This window comes from Lactuca serriola, chromosome 6 (assembly GCF_051521515.1).
Source record: "Lactuca serriola cultivar US96UC23 chromosome 6, Lser_US96UC23_V15, whole genome shotgun sequence".
NCBI lineage: Eukaryota > Viridiplantae > Streptophyta > Magnoliopsida > Asterales > Asteraceae > Lactuca > Lactuca serriola.
Window position 1 is genome coordinate 88112352 of NC_136413.1, and position 20726 is coordinate 88133077.

Below are 20726 nucleotides of genomic sequence, written 5' to 3' on the forward strand. Positions count from 1 at the left end.
ATAGGCACTTGGTGAATTCAATAGTCTCGACCTAGTTCATTTGTTTCCGAGCTGGAAATCTTCTCAATGAACTTCTTCGGGGTCGGAATCAACTCTTATGTCAAGCACTGAAGTGGGTAGGGTTTTCTACAGGGTTCGTGCGAGAATGGAAATGTCTAAAGAATCCTAAGAGATTATTAACATTTCACTAGATGATCCATATCGAGTCCTGCTACGATTACACAGGGTATACAAATCATATATAACTTAGATCCGATAGGCCTTCGAATATGTGATACTACTCGAAACCCACATCCAAACAAGGAAAAGGAAGTAGAGCGAAACCACACATTCTTAGCCTATGGGATCCTTATTATATATAACCTTGGGGGTACACCCTCTGTAGTTGTAGGTATATCAATAAGGATCTTTTTGTTCTTCACGCAAGGTTGGTTGTGGATTCTAAAATACCCCTATGGTATTTTAATTCTTGGTTGATTCTTATCTTCTGAGTTTCATTCTGGGATTAGTGTGGATCTTTTAGTGTTCTAAAATACTCCTATAGTATTTAACTTTATGTTTGGCTCTAGCATTCCTAGTTGGTAAGTTTCGGACCTGCTGTACACCACTATCACTCCCGAGCACACGTTCATCGCATCTCGAATAAATGTAGTTGATCAGGTTACATTTATTCCAGCTTACGATTACATAACTGCCCAGGTTTGACTGAAATGTTCAACATCCGAAGACTTTTATTCTTGTTCTTCTTGTGATACTTGTGTTCGAGTGTTTAGATTCTGGATGTTATTATACTTTGGTAAAATATGATTATATTTTAAAGTATAATTCTTGGTCAGAGTGTTTTATCCCTTTGTGTTTATAGATTGTATATCTTTTATGAGTTGATATACTTAGCTCACTATAAACAATGCTCTGATACCAATCTGTCACACCCCAAAACCGGAACGGCGGAAACGTTCTGGGGTGGATGACATCATGTCAAGTATCACAACACATGCATTATAGTAATCAAAGTACAACAAAACATTGCATTAATAGTAATAATTTTACATGATTTACATTACAAAGTATTAAGTAATACAGGTAATAATATATTAAATACAGCAAGGTACTAAGCCGTCGTCATCAACAGCTCCGGGGGTGTACCTGTCTAATTGCTGACCTGAGAATACAAGTTATTTGAAAAGCGAGTATCAGCATTTTTACAAATGTTGGTGAGTTCATAAGTATTTAGTGACATTTCATTCAAATAGCTTTATAAAGTAATAGTTTAAGTGTTTAATGTGTATTAGAGTTCTTTCCAGAAAATCCTATATTTTCTTTAATAAAGCAGCCTTCTACCAAGACTGGTCAGTGTTATGTGGTAAAAAGTCATTTTCCCTAAATTGCTATCAGTATCAAAATACTAAATTTGATTATTGAGGAAAGCAAACGTCATCAGGGAATAACATAAGCCTCAGCAGTGAGGACTGCTGACTAAGGCAAGGAATCATAGACTCCAGGAAAGTATCGAACGAACGACACGCCTGGTTCAGTCTAACAAATGGAGGCACAGACCCCAGAAGGTACCAAATGAAAGGTACAGATGGTAAGGTCTGAAACAGTGAATACAGACCTCAGACAGTATAAAATGAAAGATACGTCTTGTAAGGTCAAAACAGTGTGACTCTGAAAATGAATTCCCAGCATACAGTGTAAATTGCCGATGAAATACCGTTACCTTAAAGCCAATGAATTATAAGGTAACCCGGGATACTCGTAACCATACTGACCAGAGTACCAGACGCCATACAAGCGTCTAAAATATGACATTTGTCACCCGTTGGCTTGGTAGGCCGGGACTGTAGCTAGCAGTCTGGGTGCGGGGGTGTCAATCCCGTATAGATATATACACACAATGTCCGCTCTCCCTACAGGAGATTCTAGTTACCAACTAGACGACGGAGAAGGTCGTGTCCTGAAGATGCATCCCAAATAGTGGGTAGAGACTTCCAAATAGTGGGTAGTGTGTAAGTGCTGAACTAGAGGTAGAGACTTCCAAATAGTGGGTAGTGTGTAAGTGTTGAACTAGAGGTAGAGACTTCCAAATAGTGGGTAGTGTGTTTCTAATGTAAGTGTAGACTAGAGGTAGAGACTCTTAACTGAACTAACTAGAGGATTCCTGTATGTCCATACTCATATACATAATATATAACTAATAAATCAAACGACTTTCGGACGGCCATCCGATCCCACCAGACCACATCTCAACGAAGAAAAGGAAATTGGGCGGACGAGCCTTCCTAAGTCTTTCAATCTATATACGCACAGACATACATCTAACTACGACTGGGTGTGTATTAAGTGGAAACATATCGTTATGGTGTGAATTCATACAGTGTGGATAAATCGAGTCGTGAAGTATAAGCGTACCAGGTATAAGCGATATAGAGACAATAACAGGTATAAGCGATATAGAGATGATAACGTGTATAAACGCATCATGAAGTGAAAGCGTTATCGAGTAGGAGTTTAAAATACATGAAAGCGAAGCAGCGGTATCTAACAAGTAAAAGTATAAGTCGTGAAAGGATACTTTGATGAAAAACCTTTATACTCGGGGAAAATCACAATATGTACTCTTTTGTAAAATATGTTTAAAACCTTTGGAAATCTTTCATAAACCAGTTTAGAATGAATTTAGATAAAACAGTATAAGTAAAAGTTTTGAAACAATTAAAAATCATTATAGTGTCCTACTCGGTAAAACAGTGTAAAGTGTGGTAAAATCTTGTGCATGCGAGTTATCAATCACATGTGATTGATATGCTAACTGGCAGGTTTAACTTGTATTCCCCCCCCCCCTATAAAACATGTAAAAACATTTAAAAGGTTCTTTCAGGGGTATGAACTCACCCGATGTAAGTAGGTCCGACGAAGGTGCCGTTTGGGCGTTCGGTGTCACGCAAGGACTTGAACACACACAATGACCTATTTAACATATGATAACATATGTTCACATAAAATTAGTATGTTTAATACTAATTAAACAAATATACGCGCTCAAAGGAGCGGAAAACAATTTGGATAAGTGTTTGGGTGTCCCGGGTAACGTCTAAAGGTGTGTATGGCTAAGGAATGGAGTTTACTCTCCAAGAGTAAACCCTTATTACATAGTTTACGGCCCAGGGACTACTCACCATGAGTTTACGGCCATAAACTCATGGTGAGGGGTTCTAGTGTTTTTAAGGCTTCTAGCTTGTTCATGGGATTTTTCTAAGTACATTTCCAAAAAGGCATGAGTGGGTTTAAGGCTTCTAAGGGCATTTTAGGGGAGTTTACGGCCTAGGGACAACTCCTAAGGGAGTTTACGGCCGTAAACTCTCATTCCTTGAGTTTTGTGAAGTTTCAAGCCCCTAATACCTTGCTAGTAATTTATAATGGAGTGCGAGGCCATTTGGGGGAATTAAAACTATCATTTTGGCACATTTAGGGGTGTTTACGGCCTTGGTACATACCTGGGCCGTAAACTCCTTTTTCCCCTTCATCTTGATGTGTTTAATTGATCCAAACCCCAAATACTAAGTCCCTAAATTATGTATGAAGCCTAAGGGTGTTTTAGGAGTGTGCTTGGGACATTTTTGCAAGTTTATGAGGTGTTTACGGCCTTGGCATAAGCCTGGGCCGTAAACTCCATTTTACACCCTAAATTCTTATGTTTAAATGGTCTAAACTCAAGAGGATAAGCCCTTAATTTATGAATTAAGTCCAAGGGTGGTTTGGGAGTGTTTTTGGGGCATTTTAACAAGATTTAGAGGTGTTTACGGCCTAAGCATGTGCTTGGGCCGTAAACTCTCTTTTATGCCCAAATTTTATTGTTTTAAATGTGCAAACACTCCTAGGCTAATTCCTCTATTTATTTCCAAGCTTTTAAGGACCTTTGGGGGTCATTTTGGCCTTTATTTAGGGGTTTACGGCCTAAGGAGGAGCTTAGGCCGTAAACTCCTCTTTCACAGCTTCTATGTTCGATTTCTAAGCTATAAACATGAATCAATATGTTTAGAATAGGCTAGGGTAAGCGGACTTACAATTTGGAAGCGTTTGGTTGCGGATTCGGGGCGAAAACGAGTCTAGAGAGAGAGTATAGAGAGAGAGGGTGGAAAAGCTCCAAATGGAGTTTACTCCCATTTATATATGGGTAGGAGTTGGAGCGCAGTGGAATTCTACCCGATACTGCCGTTATACGGGGCTTTTGGTCGCACCCGATTTAGTGGTCGTGATAATAAAACTTAACATTTTCCAAATAAATGGAAATGTGTGTTATGTGTTTTTATTCCCATTTATCACGACTTAACGACATATTAAATGTACACAAATGAAATGTTTATTAAATTGACGACCTCTAATTAACGGAACTTTTATAAACTGGAATATTCCGTTAACTGTAACGGGGAAATGTAACGGAACAACTTGGGTTGTCACAATTTCCCAGAGAATACAAGTAATTTGAAAAGTGAGTATCAACATAAAGTTGTGTGAGTGCATAAGTATTTATGTTTAAAAGTATGTTTTCTGTTTCTTGAATATGAAAATTGTTCCAGAAAATCCTATATTTTTTGCTGTATATGAAAAGTAATTTTAATCACATAAAACCGTTCTATTTGTAAGTGAATGTTCTGTGCATGTATTCTGTAAAAGTGAATATGCCTGGCTTTACCGGTTGATATTGTAAACTGTAATGTAATACTATAAATTGTATCTTGTAAACTAGTACTTTGAATATGTACTTATGTTTAGTTAATTATACACTAACGTATTGTTAATATCTTTTTAATGAGTTTTTATAACCATACTGAGACTAGATGGCCTGAAACAACGCTTTGAATGCGTTAAAAGTTGTTGATAACAACTGTCACTCGTAGGCGTGTATGCCTGACTGTAGCTAGTAGTTTGAGTGTGGGGTTGTCAATCCCAATATAGATCTATACACACATTGTTTCGATCCCCGACTGGAGATTCTGGTTATAATGTCAGGACTTTAACTTTGTTGTTTAAATGAATTAAACAACCTGAATCAAATGACTCATAAAAAGCATATAGACGTTACATGTATAATAGTTATGAAAAACCAATCATCCAAAAATAATGATTGATTGTATATTCCTGAATTAGTATTCTTAACATGTATTTGAAAGCTGTATACCCTCGATTAGTTTTGAATCAGACCCTTATTTCTTGTAAAACGGTGTATTCTAGTATAATTGAATTGTGAATTAATGTTCTATGTATCATAAATTATACTTATTATAATATATATAAGTACTTTCTGAATTCATACTAACTGTTTATGAATGTAACCCCTTGTTCAACGTGTTACAAAGGGTATCTAAACTGTATGAAATAACTTTTATATTTATATACATATACAATTATATATAAGTAAAATTTAAACAACATTCGGACAAATAACCGATACAATAAGCCCACATCCAAACAAGGAAGAGGACCCAAAAGTGAGTTATCAGTCCTAAGCCTTTTAAATCTTATATATATATATATATATATATATATATATATATATATATATATATATATATATATATATATGATTCTTGGGAAAAACATTAGTTTATAAAGTCATTTAAAGAGTTTAATATCTGGAAATATTTTTGATGACTTAATATCATTTTAACACATTTTGAAACAATTTGTTTGTAACACAAAATCCTTGTGTTAAACCTGTATCCCCGCCCCCACCCCTTAAACTGTAAAAACTGTGAAAAAACAGGGGTATGAACTCACTTGGTAACAGTGGCGATTTGATGAAAAGTTGGGCTTTATGCAGGCAGTACTTCGACTGAAAAGAGGTTGGCTTCTCGAGAATTTCGGGGCTTCGGGCTTTCGTCGGAGCTTGGATATGTCACTGGGGAGTTGGGGTAGTTAGGAGGGGCTTAAAAGTGACTGAATATAGGAGAGAGGTTGGATTTGAGCAACAAAATCCGGAGGTCTCGGTTTCTATTTATAGGAGGCTGAGGCCTCCCCGTACGTTGGGCGTAGCGTACGTGCCCAGTCTATCGATTATGCATCGGAGCTACTACATTGCATGGCATGCATGCGAGGGCGGGGTGATGGAGCGTCGACATGGCCAATCTGAGGCCTTGCTTCCGAGTACGCCAGGCGTACTTCCTTTTCCAAACTTCAAAAATTCATAACTTTTGTCTGCGACCTCCGTTTTTGACGTTATTTATATCCACGCGTAGGTGAAACTATGCTCTACAACTTTCATTTAGACTCCGTTGACTAATTTTGAATTTATTTTTAAAGTTATATTTTTAACAGGCCGGGACAGGAAAAGTCCGTTAAAAATTCATAATTTCTTCATCCGACGTCTGTTTTCGTCTGTCTTTTTATCTTTGTACTAATATTGATGAAACATTCGATTCTCGTTTAGGTTGTGTCGGCTAAAAATCATTTGATCTTTGTTTCGAGTTTTTAGCTGTCTACTGCTAAACTGAAATTTAGAAAAATCACAACTTCCTCATATGAAATCAGATTTGGACGTTCTTTTTATGCAAACTCTTGGTTTGATGTATTCTACGACTTTCATTTAGATTGTTAAGGCTAAAAAGTATTTTATTGAAAATTTACTTTTTAGACTGAACAGTGATTTCTCGGTTTTGTCGCGGATCTTAGATTGGTCATAACTTCTTCGTTATAACTCGGATTTTAGTGCTCTTAGTATTTTTGGAAACCTTGTTACAATGTCTACCACTTTATTCATCCCACTAAAGATTATTGAACAATGTATTTTTAAGGGTCGATTATGTAAATGCACATAGTATACGAAAATTTATCTTTATTATTTAAAAAGAATTACTAATTGATCTATACTATTACATAGATTCAAAATAACGGGTTGTTTCAGTTGTCGTCTAAATAGGCTTCCAACCAAGTTGAACTTAGTCGAAAAATGTATCTGCATTCCTACAATGGTTTGTACTACTTGCAGTACAAATTTTGTAGATATTGGCCTTATATTGATCTATTGTGTAGCTGTTGATGAGATTTGGAAGTTTTTGAGCAAGTGATGCGATATCTCTATTCCGAGCTTTAATGGGATTGAAAACTTCATTATTAGGTTAGATTCTATTCGTTTGTATAACGTGAAACGAGAAGCTTTGGAAGCCCTAATCATGACAATGTAGTGGCTTTTATGGAATTTTCAAAATGGTACTCTTTTTGGTGATCAAAGAGTTAGACGAAATATGTTAACCGGTAGTTTGGTTGATTAATCTTATAACTGGTTTGTGTATAGAAATAAAAAAGCGAATGTTAGTCGCTTGTCGTGGTATTTAAACCCTATTTTGACTTGTCCATTATAACTGGATCATGTTAGCTTTTTGGTAAAAAAAGAGTGAGTGTTAGCCCGTTGTCGTGGTATTTATTTCATTATTATCCATCTCTCTCTCTCTCTCTCTCATGTTTCACACAAAAAAACATAGATCCACCTTTAAGAACATCGGGAACGTCCACATCAAGTTTCAATCGAAATCACTTAATTGATGATGATATAATCGTTTTGTGCCACCAACGATTTAAACAATAACTACCACAACATGAATGCCATCACCATCGAAAAATCAACATATGGTCCTCCCCTTCCATCTCCAACGAAGTAGATCCTCCGATATTGTCCTTTAACCCCATCAATTGATTTATTCCTTGTCATTGATTGTAACATACGGACCTTGTAAGTTTCCTCTTAACCCTTGTTAATCAATGTTTTGCATTATTGGGCCTCTAGTTAGTACGCAGGGCGTACTCTAGTTAGTACGCAGGGCGTACTCTAGTTAGTACGCAGGGCGTACTCTATGAGTACGCTTAGCGTACTAACTAGACCATGATTGCGGGCATCGCCCACGTACATTGGACGTACATGGGGTTACGTTGTGCATACGTTGGCTTGGGACAAAACCTAATTTTTACGGTTTGTGCCCTATTTAAGCTTCTTAAACCCACTTCTTGGACATTTTAGACCAGCCTCCATATCTTCAAAACCCTAATTTCGTCCCTAGCCTTTGTTTTGGTGCTTTTGAGCTTTTGTGAAACATTTTCGTGTGTTCTTGTGCATATTGAAGTGGTAGAAGAAGATTGAAGACTCATTCCTTGGAGAAGACCTTAGAGATCAAGACGTAGCTTCTTAATTTCGTGACTTTTGAGGTATAAAGTCCATAACTTGTCAACTCCTTGTATAGATCTACTCTTGGGCTTGTTTATGGCTATTTCGGTCTCTTTTTGTTGGTCCTTGTGAGTTAAGGTCGTTTCAGAAGCTTAACCCTTTAGATCTGGACATTTTAGGGTCCCTTATGTATAAGTCATAAGCCAACTTTACGTGATAAGTCATATTTTGAGACAAGGTCTGAAGTATAGAGTAAGTGTTGAATTGTTTAAGTGCATAATGGAGTTAGGGTGGCACAATAAGGAGTACGTTGGGCGTACCCAGCTAGTACACTGCGAGTACTAGCCTCCACAAGGAGTACGCTTAGTGTACAAGCCGAGTACGCCCGTGTATTCAGCAGATGTGCTTGGATTAGACGTTCTCGGTATTGGGCCATTGTTTGGGCTTCCATTGCTTTGGCCTTGTTAGGACACCAAACTTCTGTGCTGGACTTGGACTAACTTGTTAGGCTTCATTGGATTTTAGGCCCATGATGGGTATTGGGCCTAATTTTCAATATTGGGCCATAATTGGGCCTTGGATTGTCAATTAGAGTTTGGACTCTCTTAGTAAATGGATTTTCCTTGGTTTGGGACAATAAATTAGACCTATGATTATGGGTTGAGATCCAGTCAATAAATTGGATATGGTTGATATTAATAGTGCATGGATTTAACGGGCCAGCAGCCAGAGATTTATTCATGTTATTCAGCAGCTTAAGGTGAGTCTTCCTCACCATGTTTAGCGGGTTGAAGGCACCAATGCCAACCCATGAGTTATTATGCTAGAGTGCTAGATGTTTGTGTGACCCTTGCATGTGTATGTGTTTGTATGCTTAGTAGGTGGGTCCCAATGGATATTATGTATGTTATTACCTGTTATACTTGTATGTTTGTATGTTGGGTGGGGCCCATTGTGAGAGTTAGGGCGAGGCCAGTTATACTCAGTGGGAAGGGCCCGTTGTGAGAGTTAGGGCGGGGCCCGATACACTCATTGGGAAGGGCCCATTATATATTTGATATGTGTGCTATGTGGTATTTGGGGGAAACTCACTAAACTTCATGCTTACGGTTTTCAGTTTATGGTTTAGGTACTTTTGGTGCAAAGGGGAAGAGTTCAGGGTGATTGTAGTGCACACACGATATTGTTCCGCATTTTCATGATAACTTTGAGATTTTATGATGTATTGATACATTTGTTCCATTTGGGATTTATGATGATGTTTTGGGATACTGTTTTTCATTAATATAAAAATGAAATTTTTGGGTCTTATTTTTGGGATGTTACAAGTTGGTATCAGAGCCTTAGTTTGAGGGATTCGGACATACTCTCGAGTGTGTCTGAACTAAAACTGAGGATTTGGTAAGATTTTCAAAAAAAGTAAATGTTTTATAAAATGGGTTTCTAACATAAGAAAGGGTGTGGTGCATGCAATCGAGCGAGTTGAAGTAAGTTTTCCCAAAGTACCCATATATGTTATATGATATGTTTTGATTTGTGAATGTATGAATCAAATGCTAGTTAGGGTTAAAGATCTACTTAGTATTTGCATGATAGAATGTTAGGAGAGATGCTTTTGTATGCCTACTATATGAGCTTGTAGACTTGCATGCTAGTACTGATCAGTTAGTGATAGGATGTCATGTTAGGGTTATGGCTTATTCCGATTACTCAATGCTCGAATACCACTTGCTTTGTGCTTTTTAGGGGTTCTCGTTAACTTCAGCTAACTAGTAATCGAATATGTTAAGTTACATATTATTGAGACTAAATAATTTTAGAAGGTTAGGTTTAACTCTATTGTGCAATTCTTGTCTAAGTCCAACCATTGTAGTGTGAGACCTCTCATTCGAAGAATTATATGGTTTTGATAATATGTAAAAGTATTCATGAGCTAGTTAGCGGGAGTTAGCAGGAGTTCCTTCTACAGTTGATGGAGGAGATTGGCGTGGTGATTACCTAAGGAAAACCTAGGAAGAGATTTAGTGTTGGGAGCCTTATCTTAATCAGGATAAATAGTATGAATAAGGAGTGACTTGTATGATTCAAGGCAATCCTTGAGGAAAGTACGGATAGATGTGGAAGGTAGTATGGACCCATAGTACTGGAATCAAAGGATCCATACTCGAGTCATGGAGAGTTGTGATGAAACCAGGAAGCTTGTAGACTTTATGATTCCTTGATATATTTTGATGCGTATTCTGATGGTATATTTTCGGTATGGTGACTCTTTGAGGTAGACCAGTTGGTAGTTCTAGTGCTGGTGAGGGCTTGGGCTCAGGTTCAGGAGCTAGGTGTGCAGGTGAGGGCTCATGATCAGATGTGGGAGTTCATTTCTTCTGAGATTACCCACAACATTCTTGATCAGACTCCTGTGATCTTTGGTATGATCAAGGAGGGTATCATGAAGGTGTTGGAGGAGTGTTTGGGCTCCTACCATTCTGAGATGATGGCCTTGATTGGGGCTCGTTCTTTGACCTTTAGGGAGTTTTGGGCATGTGGAGCTCCAGACTACCACAGGGCGAAGGACCCGATAGCGAGCAAGAGTTTGCTAGTGGATGTTGCTAATACCTTCCTCACCAACAGTTGTCCCGAGGGGGAAAAGGTTAGACTTGCTTCATGTCTTCTGAAAGATAGAGACGGAGACTGGTGGGAGGAAGTTGGGCACACAATTGGTGATGATGTTGTTGATTCGATGACATGGGAGGATTTTACGACTAGATTCAGGGCTGAGTTTGCACCATTGATCGAGGTGTCGTAGTTGGCATGAGAGTTTTAGGATCTCTGCTAGACTACTGAGACGGTGGCTGAGATCACCGTGATGTTTCGTGAGAAGGCACTATTAGTTCCACAGTATGTGGCGGATAAAGAGATGAAGAAGGCGAGGTACCATGAGACGCTGAGGAGTTATATTTGGCAGTTGTGAGCCGATCCAGTTGTAGGACGCTAGAGGATATGATCACGAGGGCTAGGGAGAGTGAGATTGATCTGGAGATGGAGAAGAAGAGGAAGTCAGATTATATGAAGAGTGCAGAGGGTTCGTGCAAGACGCCCAAGGTTGTTGATGATGGGTTTTAGCCATAAGAACATCCTATGTGCTCATACAAACCCTAATGCTTGGATCTAGGTTTCTCTATTGTACATGAAATTCATCCAAGACTTTAAACCCTAGTTCTAGCATACAATTAATCAAATTAACTTATGAATGGGGTTTAGATCTTACCTTGATTGTTATGTAGCAATAACAATCTCAAATCCTCCTTGTAATGACTTTAGAAAGCTTCGAGTCACAAGTGTCACTCCTCTAATGGTTCACAAACACCAAGAGCAAGAGGATGAAGAATAAGGAGAGAGGAGGCTGCCCAAAACATGTGGAAACCCTAAGGAATAAGTTCACCACGTTTTTGAGTCTCAAGGGTCCTTTAAATAGTGAGGCTATTAGGGTTATCTAACAAGGAAACCCTAATTTGGATGCTTAGGCCCTAAGCAACCCATGGAGTCCCTCCTTAGAGGCCTAGGACGATTTCTAATGGGTTTCCCCATAGAATTCGTCCACCCCTCTAATATGGAGTCCATTAGCCCAATATTCAAATATCACACAATTGACAGTTCTAGTCCCTTAAGTTTAATTAATGTCTTTTATCCACAAACTTAATTCTTATTAATTCTTGACTAATATTAATTAAACAATATGATTTCTCCTTTAATATATTATTCTCATAATATATTAATAAATCATAATTAATCCTCTCTCTCCATAATTCATCCTATCAAGTTGCTTTGGTGAAGGCAACCCAAAAGGACCATGCACCATCGGGTCACTTACATACCAAAATAGTTATGGACTTAGACACTAATCCAACAGTCTCCCACTTGGATAAGTCTAATAACTATTCTGCGTATGACTTCAGATCCTGATCTGCAATCGTAGCTTTCCAAAGCCGCTGTCAACTCTGATCTTATCAGATACGCATGTCCTTTAGATAAGGGATCATATATTCCTCCATTCTAGATATCGTATAGATATAAGACATGAATTCTAATCATTCTCTCTATACTATTTCCCGACTTCCGATTTATGATGACTGACAACAGACTACAATTGATCACATCAAATTAGTCCCGGCTCGGCCAAGCGCTTAGGTGCCATCACTAAATCATCGAGGGGCCCAAAGATATCACTTTTATCCTACTTTGGATAAAAGGAACGGATAAAATTTGACTCAATGCTCGCTCGCACTCACTTACCGAATTACACACAACAATATGTTTTATAACACCAAGTTACTGGTGCGTTTACATATTATCAATGTGCAACCGACTCGCAAAATACACCTCACACATCTCGGTTTCAAGAATATAAGATGTTATTGTCTCACCAATCACCCGTGATACAATTCATGAAGTGATCCAAGTGAGCGTGGGTTAAACCAATGCTCAAATCATATTCATAAGCACTCATGAATGTTGCAGCAAACAATTGCTTATGTCTAATACACTTTAGACAATCCACACACCAATTCACGACAGTCTTTATTCATACCTACTTCCAACATATGAACGAATGTGGTCCGTTTAAATAATTTGACTGTATGAACCAATTAAATTATTCAGGAAGTTAAAACATGCAAAGTGAAACACAAGAATAATACTAATCCCATATGGCTCCAAACTTTTGAGTATTCATATGTGCATATTTAGTTCATATTAAGTATAGATTTTTATTCATTTATTAGCTAAATTATTGCATTTCGTGGACAAAAGGTACTTAAAAGTGTTTGAATTATGTTTTCAGTCCAAAAATGAAGCTCGGAAGCAAAAGGAAGCAAGAGAAGCGGTTGAGAGTTCGAGAATGGAACAAAGAAGAAAAACACTAAAAATAACACCTACTCGGCGAGTAGGGTCAACTACTCGGCGAGTCCACACGAATATTCGAGAAGATAAAGACTCGGAGACCCAGAGACTTATCGCATACGGGGACTGAGAGATGGACTCGACGAGTCGTTTCGCATATATAAAGATAACTTCTCAGAACGATGGAAAAAAATTCTGGAACGATTCTGGAGAGTTTAGCTGCGATTAAGAAGTCAGAAAAACCCTAGAGGATGAAGATACAAGCTAGAATCCAATTCCGAAGGAAGAATTGAGGCAAATTTCATCATTCTACTCAATCTTTTGTTTTGTCATTATGGTTAAACAATTAGAATCTGTTTGTTTGCTGTTATTTACTTCAATCATGAGCTAAACCTTTTAGACTTCTGTTTGGGGATACAAAATTGATACTATGGTTTGATTATTGGTAGGATTAATTCTAAGTTGGTGATTTTTGTTATTTTAGATTGCTAAAGAACCTTGTGTATGAATGATAATTAATTTTCTGTTAATAGGAAGGTAATTAAATAGCATGAACATCTTTTGATTATCAATCTCATATGCTATGTGACCACTTTGTCATATGTCTAGGATTAATGAACATGAAACTAGAGTTAATAAGAAAATTGAGTAAATTCATGTGCAAGCTTGTGTGATGACCATCAACAAGAAGTTAATTAAAAGACCAAATTAGTTAACTATTGCAAGTCTAAATTAACCCGAATAATTAATCTAGTGAATTCAATTAAATTAGACAACTTGCCACTATTTAAGTTAGTTTATTTGCTAAGGATTAGTGTAGTGAACGTGAATCTAATCACTTGAATCGGTAACCAACAAAAGAATTAATCCATTGCACCACTACCTTGAAATCAACCCTAGGATCAATTGAGTTGAACTAAACAGAAGTTCCTTCCCATTATTGAATCTAGTTAATTCTTTGTTTTTCTAAGTTTTAGATTAAGTAATAGTTAGCAAGTTTCTAGTCTTGTGAAACTAGAGAAAACCCTCTACTTGTTAATTGAGATAAAATTAGTTTTTAGTTTTAATTTACCGTTCCCTGTGTCCGATACCCTACTTATTTAACTATACCACAATTGATAGGTCAATTGCCTTTGTGTGTTTATTTTATAATTAAAAGTAGGTTTAAAACTAAGTGAGTTTGCACACATCAAGTTTTTGGCGCCGTTGCCAGGGAACGGTTCTAAAATTAACGTTAAATTATAATTTAATCGATCATTTGTGTGAGATTTATCTTACATAAAGTTAATTAAAAAGGTAATTCAGTAAGTAGTGTAAGTTTGAATAAAAATCCGTTTTTAAAGTAACTAGAAAAAAATTTATGTTTTTGCCTTGAACTCGCCGAGTGCACTCGTGCCGACTCAGCAAGTACATCGTTGTTACAGTTTTAATTTTTTATTTTATTTTTGTTCTTTTTACGCGTTCTTTTTTTGTTTTGTTTACAGTTGTTTCATGACCCGAGGATCTGATACACCTCTGGTCCCTCCTCTTGAAGACCCGGGATCCGCACTAAGGAGGAGCAAAGGCAAAACCGTTGGAGAATCCGCTTCTTTAAAGAACTCACCACTCAAAAACCTCAAGTCCGTTTTCAGCAAGAAGAGGAGCAGCAAATCAGGAGCATCTAGTGCCTCTTTGACAATCGGAGACCCAATTTAAGAAGACACCGAGTACGAGACCGAGGAAGAAGAAGAACCCACATACAAGCACGAATCCGAGTTTGAAGACGATTTAGCTATCACCATGGCTAATATCGATGAAGTCCCCATGGGGGAATGGAAGAAGAGAATGCGCGATGACACCGGCCCGGGACTTGTGCAGCCCGCAATTCCTGCAACCGCTACTTTCGAGCTAAAAGGCCATATTCTCGCCCAACTCAAGGAGATTCCTTTTTATGGAAAGGATCACGAAGACACCTACAAGCACTTGGACGAAGTGAATGATGTGGCTGACTACTTCAATGTACCAAATGTGCCTCGCGAGACGCAGCTACTTCGCATGCTTCCAGTCACGTTCAAAGGTGCTGCGAAGGATTGGCTAAAGTCACTTCCTCCCGGATCGGTCACCACATGGGCCAAGATGAAAGAAGAGTTCATAGACCACTTTTGCCCGCCCTCCAAAATATCCAAGCTAAAGAAAGCCATTGCCAACTTCGAGCAACAGCCCAAAGAATCTCTTTATGAAGCTTGGGAAAGGTACAAGAGCTTGCTTAGAAATTGCCCACACCATGACCTCAATAGCCAACAAGAGGTCTCCATTTTCTATGATGGAGTCAGTGTCACCACAAGGCAAATGCTCGATTCACAAGGCCCGCTCACGGAGAAGGCGCCCCCGGTAATCAAGGAGTTAATTGAAGAATTCTCTAAGCACTCTAGAGAATACCATAATCCAAGAAATGAAGTAAGTCAGGGGGTAGTGAACTCGGCAAATGATAGCATGGCGGCGGTAATAGCTAAGCTCGATAGTCTAGATAGAAGGATGACAAAAATGGATCAAACAATCCATGCTATTCGGGTTGGATGTGAAAATTGTAGAGGGACCCATCTCACAAAGGATTGTGATTTGGATGAAAATGGAAACAAGAAGGCTCAAGTGTTCTACTCAAGTGGCGATAGATACGACGAGAATTGGCGGAAACCGAAGAAGGAATGGCTCCCATACAAAGAATACAAGAAGGCTAAGGAGGAGCAATACAAGCAGAAGGAGAGGGGGTTTTATCAAAAGGAAGAACCGGTAATGGAAAACAAAGCCGATTTAGAAGAATTGTTCACTAGATTCATAGCCACGCCCGAAAAGAGATACAATGATCACGATGCTGCAATACACGAGACCAGAAATATGCTAAGGAATCAGCAGGCATCCATTCCCAACATTGAGAAACAGCTGGGACAACTGGAACATCAAGTGAACGAAAGAAGAGCAGGTCAACTTCCAAGTAATACCGAAACCAATCCGAGAATGGAGAATGTGAGTGCAGTGACTTCCAGAAGTGAAAAAATTTTCACACATGCACAGAGGATCTCCAATAAGAAGACAGAAAAGGCAGAAGAGTCGGCTCCAGCTAAGCCCGACCAGACTCTCTGAGTCCCTCTAATGGACTTGACGAGTCCATGCGTAAATGACAAAACCATCATTCCCTTAAAGCCATATAATCCCCCTTTTCCATTCCCAATCAAAGCCATGCCTGTGGAAAAAGTTGAAGCTTATAAATCCTTTATGAAGCATGTTAAAGCCCTACAAGTTAATGTGTCATTTATAGAAACGATGATCAAAACACCCAAGTACTTCAACTTACTAAAAGGTCTCTTTGTTGCTAGGAAAGACTTGGCTGAAGTCGCGGAGATAATATTGAGTGAGCTACCCGAAAAGAAGGGCGATCCGGGGAGTATCATAATTCCGTGCCAGTTTGGAAATGCATTTGTCACTCAAGCGTTGACCGACTCGGGTGCAAGCATCAATCTGATGCCTTTCTCTTTCTTCAAGAAACTGAATTTACCAGAGCCAAGGCCGGTAAACATGAAGATCCATTTGGCAGACAAGACAACAATTCATCCATGAGGCGTTTGTGAGGATCTTCTTATTAAAGTCGACAAGTTCATATTTCCAGTAGACTTTGTGGTGCTTGATATGGAAGAAGACCCCGAAATTTCGATTATTTTGGGGAGGTCATTTTTAAACACCGCATGTGCTTTAATTGATGTATGTGAGTCTACACTAACGTTAAGGGTAGGAGACGAGTCAACAATATATAGAGCTGTACCAGAAGCCAAGCAAGAAGAGAAAGGAAAAGAAGAGATCTCATTTATCGGTTTAGATGATGAAATACTACAAAAAGAACTAGCACTTTCGCAAGAAGAAGATCCACGTAAGTTTTTGCTACCTTCTGGAGAGGGGTGGAGATGTTAACATGGACTTGGAGGAGATAGAAAAGCTACTGGAAGGAGCCGACTCGGAAAACACCATGGAAATGATGAAATACGATCCGACTCGCTGAGTCACTTTCCTGGACTCGACGAGTCCAGTCGAAACTGCCAACAACTTGGACGACTTAGATCTGCTTATTGCTAGTTCTCTACATATGTTGGACTTGGATATTTTTCATTATTCTTTAGAAGAACAAACAGTAGAAGGAGAAATGGACATGGAAGTTCAACACGTCCATATAGCATGTCTTGATGCAATTCCGCTTGAAGATGGGGTAAGCACAGAAAAGGAGGAGAAGGCAATGGATAGGAGAGTTGATGATGATCAACCTTTCATTACCAAACCTAGAGCACGAATTTTCACAAAATATGAAGTAATTAAGTTTGAGGAAAAGGAGGTGCAAGAGAAGGTGAAAAAGAATGGGGTGAAGAAGAAAAAGAGGAGAAGGGAAGCCCAAGCAGCTGAGGATGATGCTGTAAAAAAGAAGAGAGAGGAATTAAAACGGGCTTACAAAAAGAAGATTCACGCTTACAAGACAAAGTACAAACCACAAAAGATTAGGCGTGCGTTATCGATGCTGGAAGATAACAAGACATAGATGGGAAGGATTCCAGCTAACGACTCCTTAAAAAGAAGTGCTTGGCGGGAGGCAACCCGTTATTTAGAGTTTGCTTTCTTTTATCTTTTTAAGTTTTGTTTAATTTTCGTTTTTTTTTAGAATTCTAATCTTCCAAATCGTCGGACATGTCTTCTTGAGAGTGCGTATGGACTAATTGTGGGATGGAATAAATTTTCTTTTCTAAATAAATGGAAAAGTTTTATAATTTTTGAATTGTTTGCAAGAGACTCGCCAAGTCTGACCATGACTCGATGAGTCGATTCATATTCCAGATAATTTTAAAAATCGCGACCAGACTCGTCGAGTCTGACCCTGACTCGACGAGTCGGTTTTATTTACAGAAAAAAATAAATTTGAAATTACTTTTACAACCGGTAACTAGGGTTTTAACCCTAATGAAATCAGTTTTTTTCCCACTTCACTCGCCGTGCGCCTCTACTTTTTCTCTCTCTCAAGCATTCATCATCTTCTTCAATTTTTCTTCAAGATTATCAATTTCTATCACAAAAGGTAACTAATTTCTTCCTTTATTCTGTTAAAGCAATGATTTTTAGATGATCTATGGTAGTAATTTCATAGAATACCCGATTTTGAGTTATAGTGAATTTTTAGGGTTTTGATTTTACATCAATTATGTTGTTTTGGATGGTTGTTTCTCCTTTAATACATCTTAGGAACATCCTTGGACAAAACCCTTGAGTTAATTTTGAGATTTCATGGTTGAATTTTGACAGACTCGTCGAATGACTCGCGCAGTTCTTGCGACTCACCGAGTCGTTCATGGACTCGACGAGTCCAGTCGGGGACACAGGTGTGACCCATTTTGATGATTTTCTGTGTTTTCTGTGTTTTATGTTCTTTGTTTTGCAGGGACAATGTTTCACAGGGAACAAAGTTCCAGTGGACACCAAGGAGATTTTCCTTGGTTAAATTTTCCTCGAATCGAATCAGCTTCAACCATGACGAGATGGAAGAAGAAATTAGCTGAAGTCAGAAAGAAAGAGATGTACGTGCCCAACAGAATTGATTGGGATTGGTTGCGAAGTGTGCGGTATGAAGAGGAGTTGGCTCCTTATCTTTTAAAGGAGTTTACTTACGAGGGGGGGACGATGGTTTGCGATGGGTGGAGCCGGGTCTTTCGTATTCAAGAACCGGTGTACCAGGAGCTTTGCCTGGAATTTTTCTCCACAGTATCTTTTCGTGGAGGAGATGACTGCTATCACCCGATGAGTGTCAGTTTCTGCCTTGAGGGCGAGTTTCATCAGTGCTCCGTTGTTGATCTTGCTTGTCGGATGGGTATTTATGACCGGTCATTGGTCTCGACCGCTATTTTCCGCGCCTTTATGGAACTCTCTCACAAGATGTTCCCTGATGGTGTGACAAGCACGGGATGGTGGAACATGATCGCTAACAAAGTGTACATTCTGAAGTCAGCCTAGGAGGGAAGTATTCGGTCGCCTACACACCGTCTCATTCATCGCCTTATTTCCACCACCATTAACCAACGAAAGGATGATGACAAGGTTTCTAACCTTGATGTTTTTTACTTATGGAGCATTATCACACCAGACACTTTTTGCAATATTCCTTGGTGTTTGGCTTCATATTTGGCGGAAGGTGCGGTCAAAGATCGCAAGACATCGAAGATTAATGGTGGTATGTTTGTCACACGGCTTGCCAACTCGTTTGGGTTGATGACCCGCGGCGCGTGGAATTTGATGACGGTGATTCCTACCCCTCCATTCAATCCCATTCTTTTTAGGAGGGCTAGGATTATTAAGGACTATGGTGGTGGTCATTATGCTATCCCGCATGATGATCCTGTTGTTGGTCCCGAGGCGCCAGGAAGGAGGGTCTGATCGAGGCGAGAGCGTGATGTAGAAGAGGAACCGTCGGTGATTCCGGTAGACAATGATGAAGTACTAATGGATTGGTACAATGTTGAGATGAGGCGGTTGCAAGATCAAATGGCGCGGGGTATCAACTTTAGCAATCAATCCCACATTCGACTTTTTGACCACTTCAATATTCCGCATATCGATGGTGGTAACTTCCCATATATTCCGTCTTGGGAAGAGGTGATCAATGCAAGAAGGAGTGGCGCTAGTGGAAGTGGAGCTGCGCATGATCAAGACGATGAGGAGGAGGATTAGTTCTTTATGTTTTTATTGAACAATTTTTTTTTTCCTTATTTGGTGTGTTTTTGGATTTGCTATAACTTTTACTGTTTTGCTTGATGTTTGATTGCCTTGATGATTTTCAGAATTGGATTAGGAGTGCTTGCATAGAAGGGTTTAGAGTTGTAGAGGAAAGAGAGTTATAACGAGTGAAAGAGAGTCAATAAAGGGAAGCGTTAGAGTCAAAGTGTCGAGTCCGGTCCTTAGGGACATGAGCAATTGAGTCTAGAAGTTATGAGAAATTTTGATGATTTATTAGAGGCTGGAACAAATGCAGAATGCAATTTTTTTCACCCAACGTTCTACTCGTCGAGTGCACTAAACTGACTCGACGAGTCGCCTTATATTCTTGCATATTCGAACCTGTCCGCGCTTATACTCGACGAGTCGCATATAGACTCGACGAGTCATTCATTTTTATACCAAAAGGACTGCTGATTTGATGCTGCTAAGTGTACCACTTTACCATTTATTCTTCCATATCGATTCTTGAAGATCTTACACTGTTTTCCCTGCATATTTGGAGTTGCCACAAGATATTTTGACACCCAAGTCATGGATGAGCTGTTCCCATGGCTGAAGTCAATTGAAGTTGGAGCTGGAAAGAAGAGTTATCAACCTATCGACTGCTACCTCAGGGGAGTTTGTTCCAATTCCCTCTATATTTGCATTTTTATTTTTTTGCATAATATGCAATGAGGGCATTGCATAAAATAAGTGTGGGGTAGGGGGTTGGTCACATATTAGAAAATTTAGAATCTTAATTTAGGCTAATTTTTAAAAAATTGTTGCATACCAAAAATATTACTTAGGACTTAATTTTAGAAAATTTTGGTAAAAGCAAATTAGGATTCCATGTTAGAATTGTTTTGATAATTGCATGAAAACCCAAATGTTTAGTTGAGCCTATATACGTTCT

At 38.8% G+C, this 20726-nt stretch overlaps 1 non-coding gene across 1 annotated transcript; it reads right to left on the reverse strand.

The window, feature by feature from the left end:
• Positions 1-15214: 15214 nt before the first annotated feature.
• LOC145060647 (small nucleolar RNA R71) lies at positions 15215-15321 on the reverse strand. Its single transcript, XR_013686863.1, has one exon. It is a non-coding gene; the product is annotated as a small nucleolar RNA R71 (small nucleolar RNA).
• Between the last annotated feature and the right edge of the window lie 5405 nt (positions 15322-20726).